Source organism: Moschus berezovskii, chromosome 12 (assembly GCF_049115385.1).
Source record: "Moschus berezovskii isolate FMDL1 chromosome 12, NW_MosBer_1.0, whole genome shotgun sequence".
NCBI lineage: Eukaryota > Metazoa > Chordata > Mammalia > Artiodactyla > Moschidae > Moschus > Moschus berezovskii.
This window is the reverse complement of record NC_142471.1, coordinates 9,321,825-9,333,173: the sequence shown is the minus strand read 5'-3', so window position 1 is coordinate 9,333,173 and position 11,349 is coordinate 9,321,825.

Below are 11,349 nucleotides of genomic sequence, written 5' to 3'. Positions count from 1 at the left end.
TTCTCTGAGCTGGCAAGAATACAGATGGAGTAATAAAGGCTATCATTTATTATAAATGTGACATGTACTCCAGGTAAAAAACAAATAGTACAAAACTGTAGGAAATAAATAGCTGAAGTCCCCACATGTTTCTGGCCCCTACCCATTCACCATTGGTTGCTGATAGGAACAGTTTGGAGTGTTTTCTTCTAAATACAAATATTTTATAGACATATGTTATTTTCTTCCACAAAAGAAATCACTTTTGCAAATCGCCTTTCATTTCCAAATCACAGACATCAACATTTAGAGATGTTTCATAATTTCCTTAATCAATCCCCTACACATGGACATTTGTCTATATCTGTAGGATAGGTTTATAAAAATGGAATTTTGGGGTCAAAGGGTCCATTTACAATTTTTTTAAAAAAATTTACTCGCATATAGTTGCTTTATATTATTGTGTTAGTTTCTGCTGTACAGCAAAGTGAATCATCTATATGTATACACGAATCATCTATATGTGTACATATAACCCCTCTTTTTAGGATTTCCTTCCCATTTAGGTTACCACAGAGCGCTAAGAAAAACCAGTATTGTATATTAACATATGGGTTTCCCGGATGGCTCAGTGGTAAAGAATCTGCCTGCCATTGTAGGAGATGCAAGTTTGATCCCTGAGCCAGGAAGATCCCCTGGAGAAGGAAATGGCAACCCACTCTAGTATTCTTGCCTGGGAAGTCCTATGGACAGAGGAGCCTGGTGGGCTACAGAGTTGGGCATGGCCTGGTGAATAAGCAACAGATATTAACACATATATGTGGAATCTAGAAAAAACAGTATAGAACCTATTTGCAAAGCCGAAATAGAGACATAGACGTAGAGAAGGGATGTATGGACCTTAAGGGGGAAAGCAGGGTGGTGGATGGCTTGGGAGCCTGGGATTGATATACATAAAATGTTGATACTATGTATAAAATAGTATATGTTCTGGAGGAGGTAACACCCCAGTATACTTTCTGTAAGAACCTCCTGAACTATATAAAAGGACAAAAAGATATGACACTGAAAGAGGAGTCCCCCAGGTCCAAAGGTGTCCAATATGCTACCGGGGAAGAGTGGAAGAGAAGTACTGAGAACCCCAGAAAGAATGCAGTGGCTGGGCGAAAGCGGAAACAGCGCTCAGTTGTGGATGTGTCTGGTGGTGAAAGTAAAATCCGATGCTGCAAAGAACAGTGTTGCATAGGAACCTGTAATGGTAGGTCCATGAGCCAAGGTAAATTGAACGTGGTCAAGCAGGAGATGGTGAGAATAAACATCTACATCCTAAGAATCAGTGAACTAAAATGGATGGGAATGGGTGAATTTAACTCAGGTGACCATTCTATCTACTACTGTGGGCAAAAATCCAATAGAAGAAATGGAGTAGCCCTCATAATAAACAAGAGAGTCCAAAATACAGTACTTGGGTGCAACTTCAAAAATGACAGAATGATCTCAGTTTGTTTCCAAGGCAAGCCCTTCAACAATCCAAGCCTATGACCCAACCACTGATGCTGAAGAAGCTGATCAGTCCTATGAAGACCTACAAGACCTTCTAGAACTAACACCAAAAAAAATGTTCTATTCATTATTGGGAATTGGAATGCAGAAGTAGGACGTCAAGGACACCTGGAGTAACAAGTATATTTAGACTTAGAGAACAAAATGAAGCAGGGCATAGGCTAACTGAATTCTGCCAAGAGACAGCACTGGTCATTGCAAAAACCTTTTTTGAGCAACACAAGAGATGACTTTACACATGGACATCACCAAATGGTCAACACTGAAATCAGATTGATTACATTCTTTGTAGCTGAAGATGGAGAAGCTGTACACAGTCAGCAAAAAGCAAGACCTGCAGCTGATCGTGGCTCAGATCATCAGCTTCTCAAAGCAAAATTCAGGCTTAAACTAAAGAAAGCAGGGAAAAACACTAGGCCAGCCAGGTACAACTTAAATCAAGTCCTCTATGAATATGCAGTGGAGTAGCGAATAGATTCAAGGGATTTGAACTTGTAAACAATGTGCCTGAAGAACTACGGATAAAAGTCCATATCGTACAGATGGCAGCAAACAGAACCATCCCAAAGGGAAAGAAGAGCAAGAAGGCAAAGTGGTTGTCTGAGGAGGCCTTACAAATAGCTAAAGAAAGAAGAGGAGCAAAATGCAAGGGAGAAAAGGAAAGACATATCCAACTAAATGCAGATTTCCTAAGAACAGCACAGAGAGACGAGAAGGCCTTCTTCAATGAACAGTGTGTAAAACTAGAAGAAAACAACAGAAGGGGAAAGACTAGAGATATTTAGGGAAAACTGGAAATATCAAGGGAACATTCTGCCCAAAGATGGGCACAATAAAGGACCAAGTAGACACTGAGGAGGTCAAAAAGAGAAGGAAGATATACAGGGAAAGACTGTACAAAAGAGATCTTAATGAACCAGATTACTCTGACGGTGGCAGCCATCCAGAGCCAGACATTCTGGAGAGTGAAGCCAAGTGGGCTTTCGGGAGCACTGCTGTTAATCAAACTAGTGGATGCGACAGAAATCCAGTAAAACTACTCAGAATCCTAAAGGATGATGCCATCCAGGTGTTGCAGTCAATATGTCAGCAAATCTGGAAGACTCAGCAGTGGCCACAGGACTGAAAAAGGTCAGTCGTCATCCCAGTTCCCAAGAAGGGTAGTACTAAAGAATGTGTTAACTGTCGGACAATTGCACTCATCTCCCATGCTAGTAAGGTCATGTTTAAAATCTTACATGCTAGGCTGCAGCATTATGCAAACCAAAAACTTCCAGATGTCCAAGCTGGGTTTAGAAAAGGCAGAGGAACCAGAGATCAAATTGCCAACATTTGCTGGATCATTCAGAAAGCTAGGGAATTCCAGAAAAACATCTACCTCTGTTTCATTGACTATGCCAAAGCCTTTTACTGCGTGGATCATAATAAACTGTGGAAAGCTCTTAAAATGGGAATGAAAGTGAAAGTCGCTCAGTCATGTCCGACTCTTTGCGACTCCATGGACTATACAGTCCATGGAATTCTTCAGGCCAGAATACTGGAGTGGGTAACCTTTTCCTTCTCCAGGGGATCTTCCCAACCCAGGGATCAAACCTAGGTCTCCCGCATTGCAGGCAGATTCTTCACCAGCTGAGCCACAAGGGAAGCCCAAATGGGAATACCAGACCATCTTACCTGTCTCCGAAGAAACCTGTATGCAGGTCAAGAAACAACAGTATGGAACAGATTGGTTTAAGATTGAGAAAGGAGTATGATAGGGCAGTCTGCCATCACTCTGTTTGTTTAATCTATGCACTGACCATATCATGAGAAATGCTGGGCTGGATGAGTTACAAGTTGGAATCAAGATAGGCGGGAGAAACATCAACAACCTCAGATATGCAGATGATACCATTCTAATAGCAGAAATCTAAGAGAAGTTAGAAGCCTCTTGATGAGGGTGAAGGAGGAAAGTGAAAGAGCTGGCTTAAAACTAAATATTACAAAACTAAGATCACGGCATTCAGTCCCATTACTGCATGGCAAATAGAAGGGGAAAAGGTGGAAGTAGTGACAGATTGCCTCTTCTTGGGCTCTAAAATCACTGCGGATGGTGACTGCAACCATGAAATCAGAAGGCATTTGCTTCTTGACAGGAAAGCTATGACAAACCTAACAGTGTGTTGAAAAATAGAGACATTACTCTGCTGACAAAGCTCTGCATAGGCAAGGCTATGTCTTCCCAGTGGTCACGTATGGTTGTGAGAGTTGGACCACAAAGGCTGTGGATCACCACCTTCAAACTGTGGTGCTGGAGAAGACTCCCGAGAGCCCCTTGGACAGCAAGGAGATCAAAACAGTCAATCTTAAGGGAAGTCAGCCCTTGACTACTCATTGGAAAGACTGATGCTAAAGAAAACTCCAGTATTTGGGGCATCTGGTGTGAACAGCTGACTCATTGGAAAAGCCCCTGATGCTGGGAAAGATTGACGGCAGAAGGAGAAAAGGGCAACAGAGGATGAGATGGCTGGATGGCATCACTGATGCAATGGGCATGAACTTGGGCAAACTTCAGGAGATGGTGAGGGACAGAGAGGCCTGGCATGCTGCAGATCATGGGGCTGCAAAGAGTTGGACATGACTGGGTGACTGAACAACAGCGACCTAGAATAGATAACTAATGAGAACCTACTGTATAGCACAAGGAACTCTACCCGTTTACAGTTTTTGATAGATAATCTCCAGGAAGAGACCCTCTCCCTGTCAGAAATTCACTCGAACCCAAGTTCTCCCCAGGAGAGCATTCTCCTATACCTGGGGGGGTTGTGGTTGGAAGGCTGGAGGATATACAGTGCTAACTCTTCCTGTTCATAAACATCCATTCATACCAGTTGTTTTATTCACGCAATGTCTGAGATGATCTTGTGAATCTAAGTTTAGTCTAGGCAGTGAGGTTTAATTTGGAGTTTTAGGAAATGGGAAGGCCTGGGTGGGTGGGATGTAGGATGTTAGATGGTAAAGAACAGAACACAGTGCTAGGAGAGAAGAAGAAGGAAGTGAGAAAGGTGGGCAAAGACTTTTACACACCTTATAATTTTGATAGAGCTTGGATAGTGGCTGGAACCGTTTCTTAAAAGCTCTCTAACACACTGGCAGATTTAGGATCTATAGGGTATCAACGTCTGAATTTTGGATCTTTCTAACGGGAAATCTAATTATGAGCCCTTCATAAATTCTCTAGTAGCTCCCCCGTCCTAGAAAGCAAACCTGCATTGTCCAGTGCGGTGCAGAAGGCCTCTCCTCAGGGTTTGCATCAGCCCGCATGCACTGTGTCTGCTCTAACTTCCTGCTATGGTCACCCTGTCCACCTCACATTAGATTCCCATACTTCGGGCTCTAATAGGCATCCATGCTTTTGCATGTATTTTTTCCTTCTTCCTAAACACCAATTTCAGCATAGGTACCTGGAAAACTGCTCATCTTTCACATCTCAGCGCAGCCCCCACCTCCCCTGTGGAGTCTGCCTTGTCTCACCTGATCAGACCCGAGTCCCACCTTCCCATGCAGACTTCTATCACAGCTACTGCATGACTGTCCTGTTAAGCCCTCATTTGTGTGACCATCTCCCCTTTAATCTGTGAGCTCCTTGAAGGTGGGAGCAATTGGCCTTCTTCTTGGTGTCCCCGCACCTACCTTTGTCTTTGGTACTTAGAACCCGCTCAAAAATTATGTGCTGAATAAAGAAGTGACCTTTTTGACCTGCCTTTTCCAAATTGGTTGTGACAGAGCTGATTAAGAGAAGATTCTGGAAGTTCTTCACTTGTTATATGGGAGTATTTCTATATTAGAGTGGCCCAGGGAAGTGGGTCATTCAAGAACAAAAGTTGAACCTACTTTTCTCCAGTCAAATGTTTGGCAAATTCTTTTGCCTTGAGTTCTTTTGCGGAGAATCACTAAATTCAAAATTGCTTCAGACTGCAACTATAAATTAGCATACTAAGTGAAGTAAGTCAGAAAGAGAAAGACAAATACTACATGATATCACTTTTGTGTGGAACCTAAAATATGGCACAAATGAACCTATCTACAGAACAGAAACAGACTCAGAGATGGAGAACAGACTTGTGGTTGCCAGGGGGAGGGTGGCAGGGGAGGGCTGGATTGGGAATCTGGGGTTAGCAGATGTAACCTATTACATAGAGAATGGATAACAAACAGGGTCCTACTCTATAGCACAAGGAACTATATCAGTAACCTTTAATAAACCATAATCGAAAAGAGTATATATAAAAAAGAATGTCTATATGTGTATAACTGAGTCACTTTGCTGTAAGCAGAGATTGATACAATGTTGTAAATCAACTATACTTCGACTTTAAAAAAAGTAAAATTAAAAAAAAATGCATTAGAAGATATTTGACTACCTTGGATCAGAGTCTACCAGCTGAAATGAGATAGACCAAGATTATTACCTCTGAGAAAAGCGGTTTAGGAGGATTTTCCTGGTGGTCCAGTGGCTGGGACTCTTCACTCCCAATGAAGAGAACCCCGGTTCAATCCCTGATTAGGGAACTAGATCCCACATGCCGCAACTGGGAGTTCTCAGGCCGCAACTAAACATCCCACATGCCACAGCTAAGACCCAGGGCAGCCAAATAAATGAACATTGAAGGGGAAAGAAAAGCTTCAAACAATGTGAAAGCAGTATACCACAATAGCTAAAGAGTTTGAAATGAGAAAGATCTATGTTTGAATCCTGACTGCAGCTCTTAACTAGCTGTGGGCGAATTTGCTCACTGATGTGACAATCATTTTTTTAACAGCCTACTGCTTTCATTAGCAAAGATTCAAAATACCTATTGTTAGCTGGAATTGAATCAGGATGTATAGATCTACTGAATATACCAAAAGCCTAGCTATGTTTCTTTGACAGGAAGCCAGAAATTTTTCTCTCCTATTTTAGTCTCCTTTTTCTTTATTTTGTGTGTTTGAGTAATATGGTTTATTTTTTCTGAATATTCATACAAATATGCTTGTTTTCTAGAAAATTATAAAATCATTAGGAATTTTTATTTCCTTTATGGAAGAGAAATCTTAAAACACATCTTCTAAAGACCAATTGCAGTCTGAGTGTTTCTTTCTCAATCCCCAGTAATGGACTCTGACCCTCTAAACAAAATAAAAAGTCAAGCAGTGGAAGAAGTGTAGGAAGACCACAGCTGAAGGGCTATTAAAGTTCCCTGCTGGAAGATTTGGCAATGATAAAGGGACAAGATGATGAGTTTTTGTTGTTATCTCTTTGTCCCAGAAAGGAAGCAAAGTTCCAAGTCCACCCTATAATTTAGTCTTTAAGGCAACTCAGCAGAAAATAAGACAAGTGCTTCGAGGCAAAACAATTTTCTCATTGACAGAGACTGAGAAAATCAGGGGACTTGCTTCTCACAGTGAAAAGAGTACATTCCCACTTGAAATTTTATTTTAAACAACACTTCATGCTTGCGTTAATTCCCTTCAGTCGAAACTTCTCCAGGAGGAGGCGACCCATCTCTTATCCTATTCTTTTCCCACAGGAGAAGTAAAGAAGATACAAGTTTCAGAGAGGATTAGAGCTGGTGAAATCTTAGTGATCATGTCTAACCCTCTCATTTTACATGTGAGGATACTTACTGAGGCTTAGAGATTAAGGGACCTGTCCCAGGGCTAATCATCACTGATGTCTGGAAAGGCTGTGTGTGGTGGCAGCAAAGAACTGCGCCTAGAGGGACTTCCATGGTGGTCCAGTGGTTAAGACTCCACGCTTCCAATTTAGGGGGTGTGGATTCAATCCCTTGTCAGGGAACTAAGATCCCACATGCCAAGAGGTGCATCCAAACAAACATACAAATGAAAAGAACTGATACTAGAGCCTGGTTGACTCGGGTTCTGGTTCTGCTCTGACCTCAGACAGGTTTAGTTACCTTTCTGAGCTAGATTTCTATACATGTAAAAATGAAAAACCTGGCTTATAAAATCTCTACTGTCACTTCAAGCGATTGGAGCCACTGTCTTGACCACTTGGCCACCAAAGTCTTGGGGCTGGGGAATGGGTCACACTGGGAGCAGAAAGGGGGGCCACTCATGGACAGCAGCTAAGTGACTTTTTAAAATTAATTATTTATTTTGTGCTCTGCTGGGTCTTCGGTGCTGCTCAGACTTTTCTCTAGTTGCAGCAAGCGGGACCTATTCTCTAGTTGCGTTGTGTGGGCTTCCAACTGCAGTGATATCTTTTGTTGCTGAGCACAGGCTCTAGGGTGGGTGGGGTTCAGTGGTTGTGGCTCCTGGGCTTTAGCACAGGGTCAGTAGTGGTACACGGGCTTAGATGCTACACGCCGTGTGGACTTTTCCAGGACCACGCACTGAACCCATGTCTCCTGTGTTGGCAGGCGGATTCTTTACCACTGAGCCATCCGGGAAGCCCCCAAGTGGCTTTTTAAGGTTGGAGCCAACATTACCTGGTCCCTACTCCAGGACATTTTAAGCACACTTTACTGGCCCTCTCACCTAAGTTCTTATTTATAAAACTTATGAAATGTTTGCTGCTCAAAGAGTGGTCTGCCTGCAGACTTGCAGGTACACTTGGGGGCTGGCTTATTAGACAGTAGAGCTTGGGGGCCAAACCCTAGACTAGACCTTGAGAATTAGAATCTGTGTTTTGAAAAGATATGATACTGACTTGTAGTTTGAGAAGCGCTGTGTTTAAATATTTTGTGCTGTAGTATTGATCATAAACACTCTAATTATGTTAACATTACATGTATATGTATATTATTTATTTATACTTACATTATTTATATATTATATGTATATTAACATTACGTGTAATGTGTTTAAACTTAAAAAAACATAAATTAGAAGCATATATAAGCAAATCAGTTACTGTAAGGATCACATTCATATCTCACATCATCAGGACTTGAGAATCTAGACTCGAGACCCAGCATTATCATTTATTGGGTTGACTAAAAGGTTCACTGGGGTTTTTCCAAACAGCTTACAGAAAAACCTGAATGAACATTTTGGCCAACCCAATACTTGGGTGATACTAGACAAATCATTCTCCAAGTTTCAGCTTCCCCAGCTGTGAAATGTGTGTAATTCCTGCCTTGCGTACTCCACCAGGGGTATTATGAAGAGCAAGTGAAATACTAGATGCAGGAAAACTTTGTAAATGTTTATTATAAGGAAGCAACTTTTAAGAAAGTGGATTATCCTGACTCTACTGATAGTAGAACAAAGTACCTTTGAGAAGTTGATAGGTAGATTTTGTTTATATATAGAGAGAATTATTACCTGCACAGTGAGGTTAGTAAAATGATGGGAAGGCTTCTTCCATCTTCTTCATTCTCTCATCTAGAAAATGTTAAGAGTTTTTCTAATGGAAGTCTAGGATTGAAAGAAATTCAATCAGTTCAGTTCAGTCGCTCAGTCATGTCCAACTCTCCGCAACCCCATGAATCACAGCACGCCAGGCCTCTCTGTCCATCACCAACTCCCGGAGTTCACTCAAACTCATGTCCACAGAGTCGGTGATGCCATCCAGGCATCTCATTCTCTGTCGTCCCCGTCTCCTCCCACCCCCAACCTTACCTAGCATCAGAGTCTTTTCCAGTGAGTCAACTTGTCGCATGAGGTGGCCAAAGTATTGCAGTTTCAGCTTTAGCATCAGTCCTTCCAATGAATACCCAGGATTGATCTCCTTTAGAATGGACTGGTTGGATCTCCTTGCAGTACAAGGGACTCTCAAGAGTCTTCTCCAACACCACAGTTCAAAAGCATCAATTCTTCGGCGATCAGCTTTCTTCACAGTCCAACTCTCACATCCATACATGATTAAGAGACTTGATGTAATATCTTAACATATCTTTGTGAATACATTAATGAGCTGACTTTAAAGTAAGACATGTTTGGAAAGCAGAACTAAGTGAAAAGTAGGAGCCATGAGAAGTAATACAAACATCTGAAACTAGATTTTGTCCTGAGGGCATTTGATCAAAAAAAAAAAAGCAAGACTTTCTGGGCATGCAGGGTACAAAGCACAGAAGACTAAGGCTAGGGAATACAGGGAATACTCCACAGAGAAAGTCTAATAGAAGATTCTTCCCCCAAAAAAGCTGAAACTCCAAAGGGTCAGTCAGTGACTGGTGCCCTAGAATGACTGGCAGAGGATAAAAGGAATGGCCCCAGGGAGGGTCCTGAGTACAGGAGTGTGTGTCCCTATGGAGTTCGGGTAGGGGTGGGGGGTCACCTCCCAGTGTGGAGATGTTTGCAACCTGAAAGCTCTCCAAACCCCATGCTGTTGACTTGTATGGAGTCATCCTTGCTTGGGCAGGATGAGAAATCAACTCCATTTCCAGCCGCACTCCCGTCTCTGGAGGATGGAGTGTAGGGCTGAAAATTCCTAGCTTTAATCATGACTTGGTCTTTCTGGTGACCAGCCCCTCTCCAGGAGCCATCCAGAGTCACTCATTATATCAAAACATATTCTTATTGCTCTTATTACTTAGGAACTTACAAGCATTTTAGGAGCTCTGTGCCAGAAACTGCGGTCAGAGACCAATATATATTTTTTCTATTGTTTCACAATAATAAAGGAATATTATGAACAATTGTATGCCAACCTCCTCCCACACAGACACAACTTAGATAAAATGGATGGATTCCTTGAAAGACATAATTTACTGAATCTCAATCAACAAAAATATATGTTTTAGGATTTCCTGGCTGTCCGGTGCTTAAGACTCCAATCTTCCACTGCAGGGGACAAGGGTTTGATTCCTGGTCAGGGAACTAAGATCCTACATGTCGAGTGGTACAGCCAAAAAAAGATGCTCTAAACAGTCTCGTTGAAGATACTGAAACTGTAAAGACCTTTCCACAAAGAAACCTTCAGACCCTGATGGCTTAACTGATAAACTCTACCAATGAGTTTTATAAGGTTGCAGGAGTACAAGACTGTTGTATAAAAATCTATTATATATCTATAGACTATCAGTGAAGAACCAGAAAATGTAATTTTAAAATAATTGCACTTATTAACAGCATCAAAAATGTAAACTACTTAGGGATAAATCTAACAAAAGACATATAAAACCTATACACTGAAAACTACAAAAGTTTTTTAAAGACCTAAATAAAAGGAGGGATATACTGTGTTCATGGTCTAGAAAAGTCAACATTGTCAAGATGTATTTTCTACTAAAATTGATCTATAGGTCAAATACAATCATGATCAAAATCATAGCAGACTTTTTATAAAAATTGAAAAATGGAATTCCAAAAGGCATATAGAAATGTAAAGGATCTATAGCAGCCAAAACAAACTTGAAAAAGAAGAACAAATTGAAGAGCTAACACTACCTAATTTCAAGAATTTTTATAAACCTATAGTAAACAAACAAAAAACAATTAGTACTGACGTCACGATAGACAAACAGATCAATGGGACAGAGTGCTGCTGCTGCTGCTGCTGCTGCGTCGCTTCAGTCGTCTTGGACTCTTGTGAGACCCCATAGACGGCAGCCCACCAGGCTCCCCTGTCCCTGGGATTCTCCAGGCAAGAACACTGGAGTGGGTTGCCTTTTCTTTCCCCAGCGCGTGAAAGTGAAAAGTGAAAGTGGAGTCGCTCAATCATGTCTGACTCTTAGCAACCCCATGAACTGCAACCTACCAGGCTCCTCCGCCCATGGGATTTTCCAGGCAAGAGTACTGGAGTGGGTTGCCATTGCCTTCTCCAGGGACAGAGTAGAAAACCCCAAAATAAACTCACACATATATGAGCAATTGGTATCT